Genomic DNA, 10,453 nt, shown 5'->3' with positions numbered 1-10,453 from the left:
CATAAAGAATGGTACAAACAGCTATTCACCCATCTATAGCCATCAGTGAGGAACCTCTTTGCCAGCCTTCAGAATGCAGTTCCCACCCTTTACCTGGTGGCTTGTGTTCACGGCAGTGTTTAAAGACTGCTTAACATTTTCCCACTGCTCCACACGGTAGCCCAGTTACTAGAGAAACGACAGCCTTTTCCATTTCTGCCGGTGGTTTCTGTATCATCAGCACATCACACTTTAACTGGGCAGGATCTAGGTTTATTTCAGTCTATGAAAAACTAAAGTTCAAAGCAAATTCAATCTTGCTTAAGGGAACATTGTAAAATAACAATTCTTGATATTACATGCCTCCTAGGATCCATTTGGAACCATAGAGAATTACATCGTTGTGTGTCACTGTTCCGAGAGTCAAAACAAATCTGGACAGCTGAAACATATTAAAAATGCACCAAGCTTATGAAGTCTCAAACAAAACTTGAATTTCCTTATACATACTCCTGTCAACTGAAGTTATTTCCTGTACATCACTTCTTTTGCAAACTGGTCTACTTCCTTTCATGTGACCTAGATTGGCCACAAGATCAAGGAAAGAAGGATTGAGACAGCTTGTGATTTCTGTCATGAGACAGAGACCTTTTACTTCTCCTAACTCTAGAAAGTGACCTGCTCCGGCTTCGAAAGAAGCTTCTCCTTCTTGGAGATCTTCGCCGAGGTGGAGGATGACAACGACCTCAAGAGGGAGGTGGGCCACAATTCCGATTTCTTTTTTCACCATTCAAAAGTTCCACTCTTACATGGCAGCCACAGAGTGTTCTCCCATCTAGCTCTTGGACAGCATCAGCAGCATCTTGGGGATCCTCAAATTCAATGAACGCAAAGCTAGGAGGAGAGTTTCGAGCAACCCACACACTTCAGAAGTGGTCCATAACAGCCAAAAGCCCGTTCTAATTCAGTCTTGTTTCCAAGATTAACTACATACACCTCACAATCTAACGGACAGGAATCACAATGCATTTTGAGATCCTGGGTTCAAAAAAGTCGAAGCTCAAATTCCAACACTCCAACAGGCCCACCCATGCCCTTGGGAATCTGCTACTGTAGATGCTCTACGTTCCCTGACATCCACCAAATGGCAGGTGAAGAGGAATTTCATTGTGATTTTTGTCTTCCATTTCTCTGATGGCCAATGATGGTGAGCATCTTTTCACATATTTATTGATAATCTTGCCCACTGTGCATCTTTTCTGGAGAAGACTGTTCAAAAATCTTGCCCATTTTAAATTAGGTATTTGTCTTTTTACTTCTGAGTTCCAGGAGTGCTTTATATAGTCTGAATACAAGGTTTTTCTATGACATGATTTGCAAATATATTCCCCCCATTCTGTGAGTTTCTTCTGTCCTGGATTATTTGTTTACACTGTGAAGATATGGTTTTGCCAAGGCGCTCTCTGATTGGTTTAATAAGGAGCTGAATGGCCAATAGCTAGTCAGGAAGAGGGTAGGTGGGACTTCCAGAGAAGAGAAGACTCTGGGAAGAAGAAAGGCAGAGTTGCCAGCCAGACATGGAGAAGAGACAGGAGGTGCAAGATGGGAGAGAGGTAACACCACGTGGCAGAGCATAGATTAAAAAATATGGGTTAATTTAAGTTAGAGATAGTTGAGACAAGCCTAAGCTAAAGGCCAAGCTTTCATAATTAATAACAAGTCTCCAGGTAATTATTTGCAGAATGCCATCCAAAGGTAGTCCGACAGGAAAGCTTGCTACATTTTTCCTTTTTTTGCATGTCTGCACCTATGTGATATAAATGTTTATGTGTGTTCACATGTATGTGTTGTGTGTGTACTCATGGAGGTGATACGTTGACATCAAGTATCTGCTTCAGTTGTGCTCCATGTTATTTATCGAGGCAGGATGCTTGTAGAATCTGAAGATTGACAATTTGGTTACTCTCCCCAGCCAGCTGGCCCCAGAACTCCACAATGGCAGCCTCCCAATGGCTGCGGTTATTGGTGGGCCACTACACATGCCTGGCTTTCCTGTGGCTTCTGAGGAACTTCACACCTGTAGAAGTGCTTTTATCCACTGAGCCTTCTCCCCATGCTGACTCCATGCTGTGAGTCCTCTTCCAGGTTCTTGATATTCTCCACAGCATAAAACCCTGTTGTTCCTATCATGTCCAACTTGCTTGTTTTTTCTTTTGCCATTTGTGATTTTGGCATCATATATAAGCAACTGTTACTTGACCCCCAAAGCATGAAGATATGTGTCTGTATTTTCTTCTAAGAGCTTTATAGTTTTAACTCTTATTTTGAGTTGATCTTTGTAAACGTTTAACTTATTTTTTTTTACAAATGACTTTGTCAGTTGCCCTCAACACTATCCTCTTCCCCGCAATTAAAATGGCATTGGTGACATGATTAATATTGTTCCAGGCGTTAACTCTTCTCCTTCTTGTATTACTAGAACCAGTTTGTTTTCTAAGCACAGAGCCATCCAGTTCGAGGCTCTGTGGCCTTTGCTGCTCGGTGTAGCCATCTGATCAAGTTCCAGCCCAGGAATTGCAAGCGCAAGTGAGACATACAAGCCCCGGAGGGAAATTTTCTCAAAGAAATCGCTTCCTCTTTGCTAACCTTCCTCTCTTCTCAGAGGCTTTGGTATGCATGCAAGGGAGCCAGCTTTGAGAATGCACACATGGGTATCTCTAAAAGGTTGACAGAGAAACAAAATGGACCAAACCGTGTTTCTGGATGACCCCCAGGGCTCAGCGCAGTGCTGACTACTGCTCATCCACCCAGCTTGGGGCTGTTACAAGCTAGAGAGGAAAAGCTTTCAGTAATGGCTACCTCTTTCTGGGGTCGGGCTTTGTCCCAGCAGCTTACACACGATGCTGATGGTTATGCCACCTTTAGTGTATATTTATATAGAATAGGTTTTGTCTTCTGTCTGTCTCCCCCACTCCACCCCTGTGTGTGTGTGTGTGTGTGTGTGTGTGTGTGTGTGTGTGTGTGTGAAGCCTGAGGACAGATGTTTTCCTCAGACGCTGTCTACTTTGTTTGAGACAAGGTTTTTCATTGGCTTGGGGCTTGTCACATAGGTGAGACTGGCTGGTTAGTGATCCCTAGAGAATCATCCTCATCCTGTCTCTGTCTCCCAGTGCTAGGACTACAAGCACACATCACCATGCTCAGTTTGTTAAATTAATTTTTTTTTTGATAAACATGGGGACTGGAGGTAAAACCCAGGCCTTCCTGCTTATTTATGAAACACTGGAATGACCGAGCCGTCTTCCCAGTCAATGTCTGTCTACTTCCTACGGATCAGAGTTTCCATTTCTGCCGTTTACAAACCATTTGACTGCAGGTAGTGGAAGTCTTTCACAGTCTTAAAATTCATTTGGCTCTTCACCTGCACAGGTCACTAGACTTTCAGACTAATTTGTTTACTCTCTCATCCTCTCCTTTCTGTTCCCAACGTTGTTAGATTTTCATCTTCTAAAACTCTGTATTATCACAAGAAATAGCTACAATGGCACAGTCATGGTGTGTGTCAGTCTGCAGCCCATGTACAGGAGTCAGTCTAACATGGATAGCAGGGTCACACTCAAGACTGTCCAGCCAGTCCCACTGGAGGAAGTCACAGGACCTGCCTCCGACACTCCAACATTAATGGGAAGGGGAACAAACCTGGACTGTACACACATACCTCTTGACTACCACTGTACCTCTCTACTCAGGAGAGCCAAAGCTTTCGAAATCACTGGTCCATTTTACGAGGGGCATCGGTGAAGGGCAGGAGAGGAGGGAGTGGGTGTGGTTATATGAGGTGAGGAGCTTCCCTTTCAGGATGGGGCAGCATGATGATGTTCATAACCAGAGTAGGGTGGGGCCAGCCCAGCGCTTGTTAATTGCCTTACTTTTGACTTTTCTTATGAGGTGGTTAGAAATACATCGCCATGGGATGCTATTTCATTTGGTATGACGCCGGGTGAGTGCCCTCTATTATAACAGCCTCTTTCCCACTCCTGCTAGAATATAGCAGAAAGCGGTTTTTCTAACGAAATATGCAGTTGGCATCAGTCACTTAGTTGTAACAATTTAGGATGCTCCATTTCCCCTGTAAAATTGATTTTCACTCATAGTTATCGAAATGGAAAGCTCTAAGTTAACAGTGTCCTATCAGTTTAAGGGTACATTGTAGAGCTGAACTTTTGAGTTACTATGCAAGATTTCTTTTTCATGCTGTCATTTGTAATATGTTTGTGAGAATCCTTGGGATTAAAGTTACAGAAAAAAAAAAAGAAAGAAATCCCTCTTCACAATGATTGGGTTGTTTATAATCAACAAAATGAAATTAACAAGTGTTAACAAGACTGGAGAAACTGGAGCCCTCCTCAGAAACCACTGCTGAATATGTGAAGAGTGGAGGCTTTGGGGAACCATTTTGAAGTGTCTCAAAAATGTAGACAGTAACCACATCATCTAACAACATTAGTTATCTATGCAAGAGAATGTAAATGTATGGCTACACAAAGGCCTGTACCCAGATGTGTTTGGCAACATGATTCACTGTACTGGCTAGTTTTATGCCAACTTGATACAAACTGGAGTCATCTAAGAGAAGGGAGCCTCAACTGAGAAAATGCCTCCATAAGATCCAGCTGTTGGCAAGACCATAGGGCATTTTTCTTAGTGATTGATGGAGGAGAATTCAGCCCATTGTGGGTGATGCTACCCCTAGTCAGGTAGTCCTGAGTTCTGTAAGGAAGAAGATTGAGCAAACCACGAGGAGCAAGTCAGTAAGCAGTACTCCTCCATGGCCTCTGCATCAGCTCCTGCCTCCAAGTTCCTGCCCTGCTTGAGTTCCTGTCCTGACTTCCTTTGATGATGAATAGTGATGATGAAGCATAAGCTGAATAAACCCTTCCACTCCCCAGGTTGCTTTGGTCATGGTGTTTCATCACAGCAACAGAAACCCTAAGACGTTCACCAAAGCTGAAAACTGGAAACAATTCAAATGCCTGTCCATTGATGAATATGACACCAAGTGCATATCCCTGCCTTTGAATATTAATTTGATGATGAAAAGCAAGGAAGTGATGACACATGCTAACACAGATGAACCTTGAAAACATGGTGTTAAGTTTAAACGACCAGACACATAAAACAACACACTGTATAAGGGCATTTATCTAAAGTCACCAGGACAGACAAGTCCAGAGAGGTGCAGAGCATCTGTGGCTGCTAATAGTTGAAAAGGGGAGCAAAGCTGGAGGTGATCGCTGCTGATGGGCATGCGATTTCCTTTTGGAATAATGAAGATGTTTGAAATAAAGTAACAATGACCATTGCTTGTCAATATCTTCCAGAACACTAGATGGAAACTGTAAGAGCATTAAGTCTCATGATGTCTTAATTCTCTCTCGACGAGGCTGTTGGAAATATGATAATGTTAAGTTCTCCTTCCATTTGGCAGTTTATTCCAAATGTTCCAAGCATTTAAGTAAAATAAAGCCATAAAATATGTTTAAAATGTTATAGTTAATATTTCCATAGGGTAAGGGGGAAAGGGAACTTGAAAACATGACAAATAGAAATTACCAAATAAAAGCTAATTCATTTTATTCAGTACCAGTTTTGATATATGACTATGTATCAAAAAGTTTGCCAAATTAAATAGTAAATTATAAAATGAGAAACATATTTGCAAGATAAAATTTGTACTGAAAACATATATATATATATATATGTATATGTATGTGTGTATATATATATATATATGTGTGTGTGTGTGTGTGTGTGTGTGTGTGTGTGTGTGTGTGTATGTATATATATGGGTAGTTGAGGCAGGAGAGTCACTTTCTATACCAACCTGAGCAGCATAATGAACCACATCTCAAAAATAAAATAAGTAGGCTGGGTGGTGGTGGCACACGCCTTTAATCCCAGCACTCGGGAGGCAGAGGCAGGCGGATCTCTGAGAGTTCGAGGCCAGCCTAATCTCCAAAGCGAGTTCCAGGAAAGGCACAAAGCTACACAGAGAAACCCTGTCTCGAAAAACCAAAATAAAATGAAATAAGTAAATGGTAAAATCAAGGATGGAGAATGGCTCAGTGGCTAATGGCACTTGCTGCTCTTGCGGAAGATCCAAGTTCAGTTCCAGGTACTCACATGACAGATCGTAACTGTCTGTAACTATAATTCCAAGCAGTCTGCTGCCCTCCTCTGACTTCCATGGGGACCAGGCATGCACATGGTACACATAGATACATACAAGCAAACATAAAATTTTTAATAATAAAATTAACTCAATTTTTAAAGATTTATTTTTATTTTTAACAATGTGCATATGTGTGTCTCTGTATAGGGAGATAAATGTGAATGTGGGGACCCATAGATGTGTACATGTGTGCAGGTTTGGCCGCTAGAGGAGGACTGTGGATGTCTTCCTCTAATGCTCTCCACCTTACTTTTTGAGACAGGGTTCCTTACTCAACTCAAAACTTGCAGTTTTCAGTAGTCTGGCTCTCCCCTGATTCCCAGTATCCACCTGTCTCCACACCTCAATTGGGGTACAGGCGTGCTTAGACATCCCAACTCCCACATGTGTCCTAAGGATTTGAACTTGAGTCCCCCTCAAGAAGCATCTGATCACTGAATCATTTCCTCAACCCTATATGTTTTCTATTTTTAAAGAAAGGCATGTATGCTTTTTTTAAATGAAAGATAGAATAATAGAATGTTGAGTGGTGCACAGATCTGGGAAAAGATATTCATGGTGTTTGGATACTGTGACGAAGCCCCAAAATACCTTGAAACTCTTGCGGTCCAGGCTTCTCAGGTATCAGATAAGCCCCAGTGAAAACTTTGTCTTCCAGGTCTTTGTTTCTCCAACGACCTGTACATTAAAGCTGTTCTCGGGGAACTGGAAGGAAGAGCAGGCAGCTTGCAGCGTAGCAGGAAGAGGAGGAGATCCTCTGCATTGAGAGGGAACTGGAGACTAGGCCTTATAAAAAATGTACTAGCTGCAAAGTGAGAGGAAAGCCATCGAACTGTGGAGGCATCTGACAGGCACAGCAGTCAAAAGCCAATGGCACAAGGGCCTTTGGGGTCTGGAGAGCAATGCAAGAAAAACAGAACGCAAGCTGGGTGGTTGTGACCCATGAGACCCGGGACCTGATCTGTTCTCACCCCGGGTAGCTCTCTTCTGGCTGCTTATCTATGCAATTCTGTGCTGGCCTCACAAGTGTCAAGATTTGGAAAAACATATTTGTGAATGTCTTATTTAACCTACTTGTCAACTTGACACCGTCTATCGTCACTGGAGAAGAAAAGCCCCATCGAGGAATTGCATAGATCAGAATGGCCTTTGAGCAAGTCTGCTGGGAGATTGTCTTGGTTATTAAGTGATGAAGGGAGTGCAGCCCACTGTGGATAACACCATGCCTAGCAGGTGGTACTGGACTGTATAAAAAAGCTACCTAAGTCTGAGCCAGTGAGTAAGCCACTAGCAATAAGCATCTTCCATGGTTCCTGCTGTACTCCTGTGGCTGTGAGTTCCCTGGCCAGAGATATTGTTCCATGAAATAGCAAACTGTCCTGCCTTCACGTTCCTGCCCTAACTTCTCTTAATGGTGGATGGTGGCCTGAAAGTACAAGATGAAATAAAGTCTTTCCAGTCCACACTACTTTTGATCAAAGTGTTTTTTCACAGCCTCCCAGGAAGGAAACTACAATAACACCTCTCATGCCCAGCATGTGGTACCAACTCTGTATGTCCCAGCTGATGTGGTATAACACACATAGCTCACCCAGAGCGCCTATCATGCTTTACTCCTACAGGTTAACTCAACCGATCCTCAAAGCCACCTGGGGGACTAGATAATGGTACTAGCCCCATTTCACAGATGAGAGGATGTGTCAGTTCACATGACTGGAGTCATTTGAATACAATGCTTATGGTGCCAGTTTCCACTTTTACCACCTGTTTTTTCTCTTTAATGGAGCAGAACTGGTTTAAAAAAAAAAAAGGAGGAGATAGGAGAAGGAGGAGGAGGAGGAGGAGGAGGAGGAGGAGGAGGAGAATTATCTAGAATAACTTCAATAAGGGTCTTCTTGTATGAGTCTCCTTCATGATGCTTATTTCACTTAATCTCATTGAGTTGAGCCAGGTGCAGATTCAAGCATTTATTGAGTGCATCCTATGAACCAGGCATTGTCCAGAGTATGTTACAGATAGCAACTTCATCTCTACTATAAACCTAACAGGACTATTCCAGTCATCTTCATCTTACAGGTAAGGAGACTGGGTTGCAGAATGCTGGAGTAATTTTCTCAAAGCCATAGAGCTAATGATGAGCTGAACCAGAACCCAAACCCGAGTATTGTGATCTATGCCTCAGGGTGTGCTTTCTAAGTAAAGCTTTGGGTGGTTGTTGAATGCCTGGCTTTGCTTTATGTGTTAATTCAATCATTTCATTTAAAACATCCCCAGCATGCTGCCACAAAGAGGCTGGAAAGTAACTTCTGATGTTTCTGTTGTGTGTCCTTTACCAATATATGTCCAAGGGAACATAGCAGAGTTGCTGAAAGGAAGAGCTGGGTGGGCAGAATGACTGAAATTGAACCCCGGCTCTGACATTGGTCCTTTTCCTTGTCCGTCTATCTACCCAAAGAACCAGGGGAGAATTCAGTGGAAGTCAATCCCCAACTACTAAAAGCCACCCAAATCACTGGGAGATCCCTCCTTAGTGGGAGACATTTGCTGAGGTGGCAAGACTGGACAGGCCAGAAGGAAATGAAGGCATTTGACTGAGCCTCCAGGTGTGACTCCAATATCTGTCCCATCAGCATAGCCTCGAAATTGTTAGAAATGCAAATCCTCCATGCCAGACCCCCTGTCTCAGATGCTCTGTTAATGGAGCTGTGTGTGCAAGCCCTCCAGTGACCCCAGTACATTTTAAAGGCAGGATAAACAGTCCTCAGCACAGCCATGAGCGGATCGTGACCTGTTAAGACTTACCATAGCAACGTGGGGATTCTCTCCCCTAGTGAAATAGAAGAGATCAAACATTGTTCTCTCCATTCTGGATGGAGAAACCTGGGTGGATTACACAAGCATCTAAAAGTATCAGCACCTCAGGGATGCCCCTGAATGTGAGGTAGACACTGAGAACATAGAGGATATTCCAATAGGGTGTTGCTGTTAGAGGATATTCAACTCTCAGCCCCCACATGATGGCTAGAATCAAGGCCAGTAGAGACAAGAAGGAGCTAGAGGAAACAGCCAGAGCCTGAACCAGAAACCTCTCACTCCTTCAGTCCATGTGACCAGCCTGGCAGCATCCTTCCCAAGTTAGCCTGACACACATCTATATCTCCCTTCCTTCCTTTCTCCCTTCCTCTCTCTCTCTCCCCCTCCCCCTCCCTCCCTCCTTCTTTCTCTCTTCTTCTTGCATGTTTGCTCTAGGAAATCACAGAACCAACTCACCTTGCCTTGACTATCTCTTTGCCTTGCAGAATGACCCTGAGTCTTACAGCATTATACCAAGGCAGTCAGGCAGCAGCAGCTGCAGAGAAAATCAGAAACCCCATTCCAAGAAGACATTACTCAAACTGACCATTATCTATTGTGTTGCTAAAGTGCTTGGGACCTTCCATTTGGAAAGATCACAGTGCCCACTGCATTTCAGTGGCTAAAGTGAGGAGACAAGGAATAAACCTGCAAGCTTTAGAGGGATGGGGGAGCTCCAGGAACTCTTGGAAGGAGACACTGTAAAGGACTGAGTGATCGTCTCCAAGGTCTATGGAAAACACCATTTCCCAAACTTGTTTTACTACTGAATGCTTTTTCTAGGACTAACATTGCAGATTGTTAGAAACCTCCAGTGGACTTGCTCCTGCTGTGAGCATCGTCATAGCCTGCCATTCTGTGTGAAGTCCCTACCACAGTTCTGAAGCTGAGTCCAGAATCATCCAAAGGAGGGGGAGTGCCAGCAATCAAGATGCTATTGGAGGGTTCTGTAAGAGACCCAAGCTGGGTCTTGAAGAATGAAAAGAATGTTCCTGGAAGGAAAGGAAAGGGAGCAGCCACCCCATGTAATAGCTGGTGAGAGAGGGCAGGTATACATGGATCTCAGAAGCTTGTCATTGTGAACAGTGTTCATCTGGAAGAAGTCAGAGGTACTCTATAGTTACAGTAGGAGAGGAAGCTTCAGTCCATGTAGTAGAAGACTGTGGGGAATGGCATAAAGAATTATGAAATCCAGCCAGCATGGAGGAATACACCTGTGGTGGTATTGTATTCCCCAAAATACTGTGCACCCTAATAAACTTATCTGGGGTCAGAGAACAGAACAGCCACTAGATACAGAGGCTGGAAAATGGTGGCACTCACGCCTTTAATCCTAGCATTCCAGAGGCAGAGATCTACCTGGATCTCTGTGTTCAAGGATACAGCCAA

At 43.5% G+C, this 10,453-nt stretch overlaps 1 pseudogene; it reads right to left on the bottom strand.

Annotated features, from left to right (window-relative positions):
• Nucleotides 1-539: 539 nt before the first annotated feature.
• LOC118583585 lies at nucleotides 540-1,008 on the bottom strand (annotated as a pseudogene).
• Between the last annotated feature and the right edge of the window lie 9,445 nt (nucleotides 1,009-10,453).

This window comes from Onychomys torridus, chromosome 5 (assembly GCF_903995425.1).
Source record: "Onychomys torridus chromosome 5, mOncTor1.1, whole genome shotgun sequence".
Lineage (NCBI taxonomy): Eukaryota > Metazoa > Chordata > Mammalia > Rodentia > Cricetidae > Onychomys > Onychomys torridus.
Note: the sequence above shows the minus strand (reverse complement) of the source record. Positions and strands in the feature narration are given on the sequence as shown.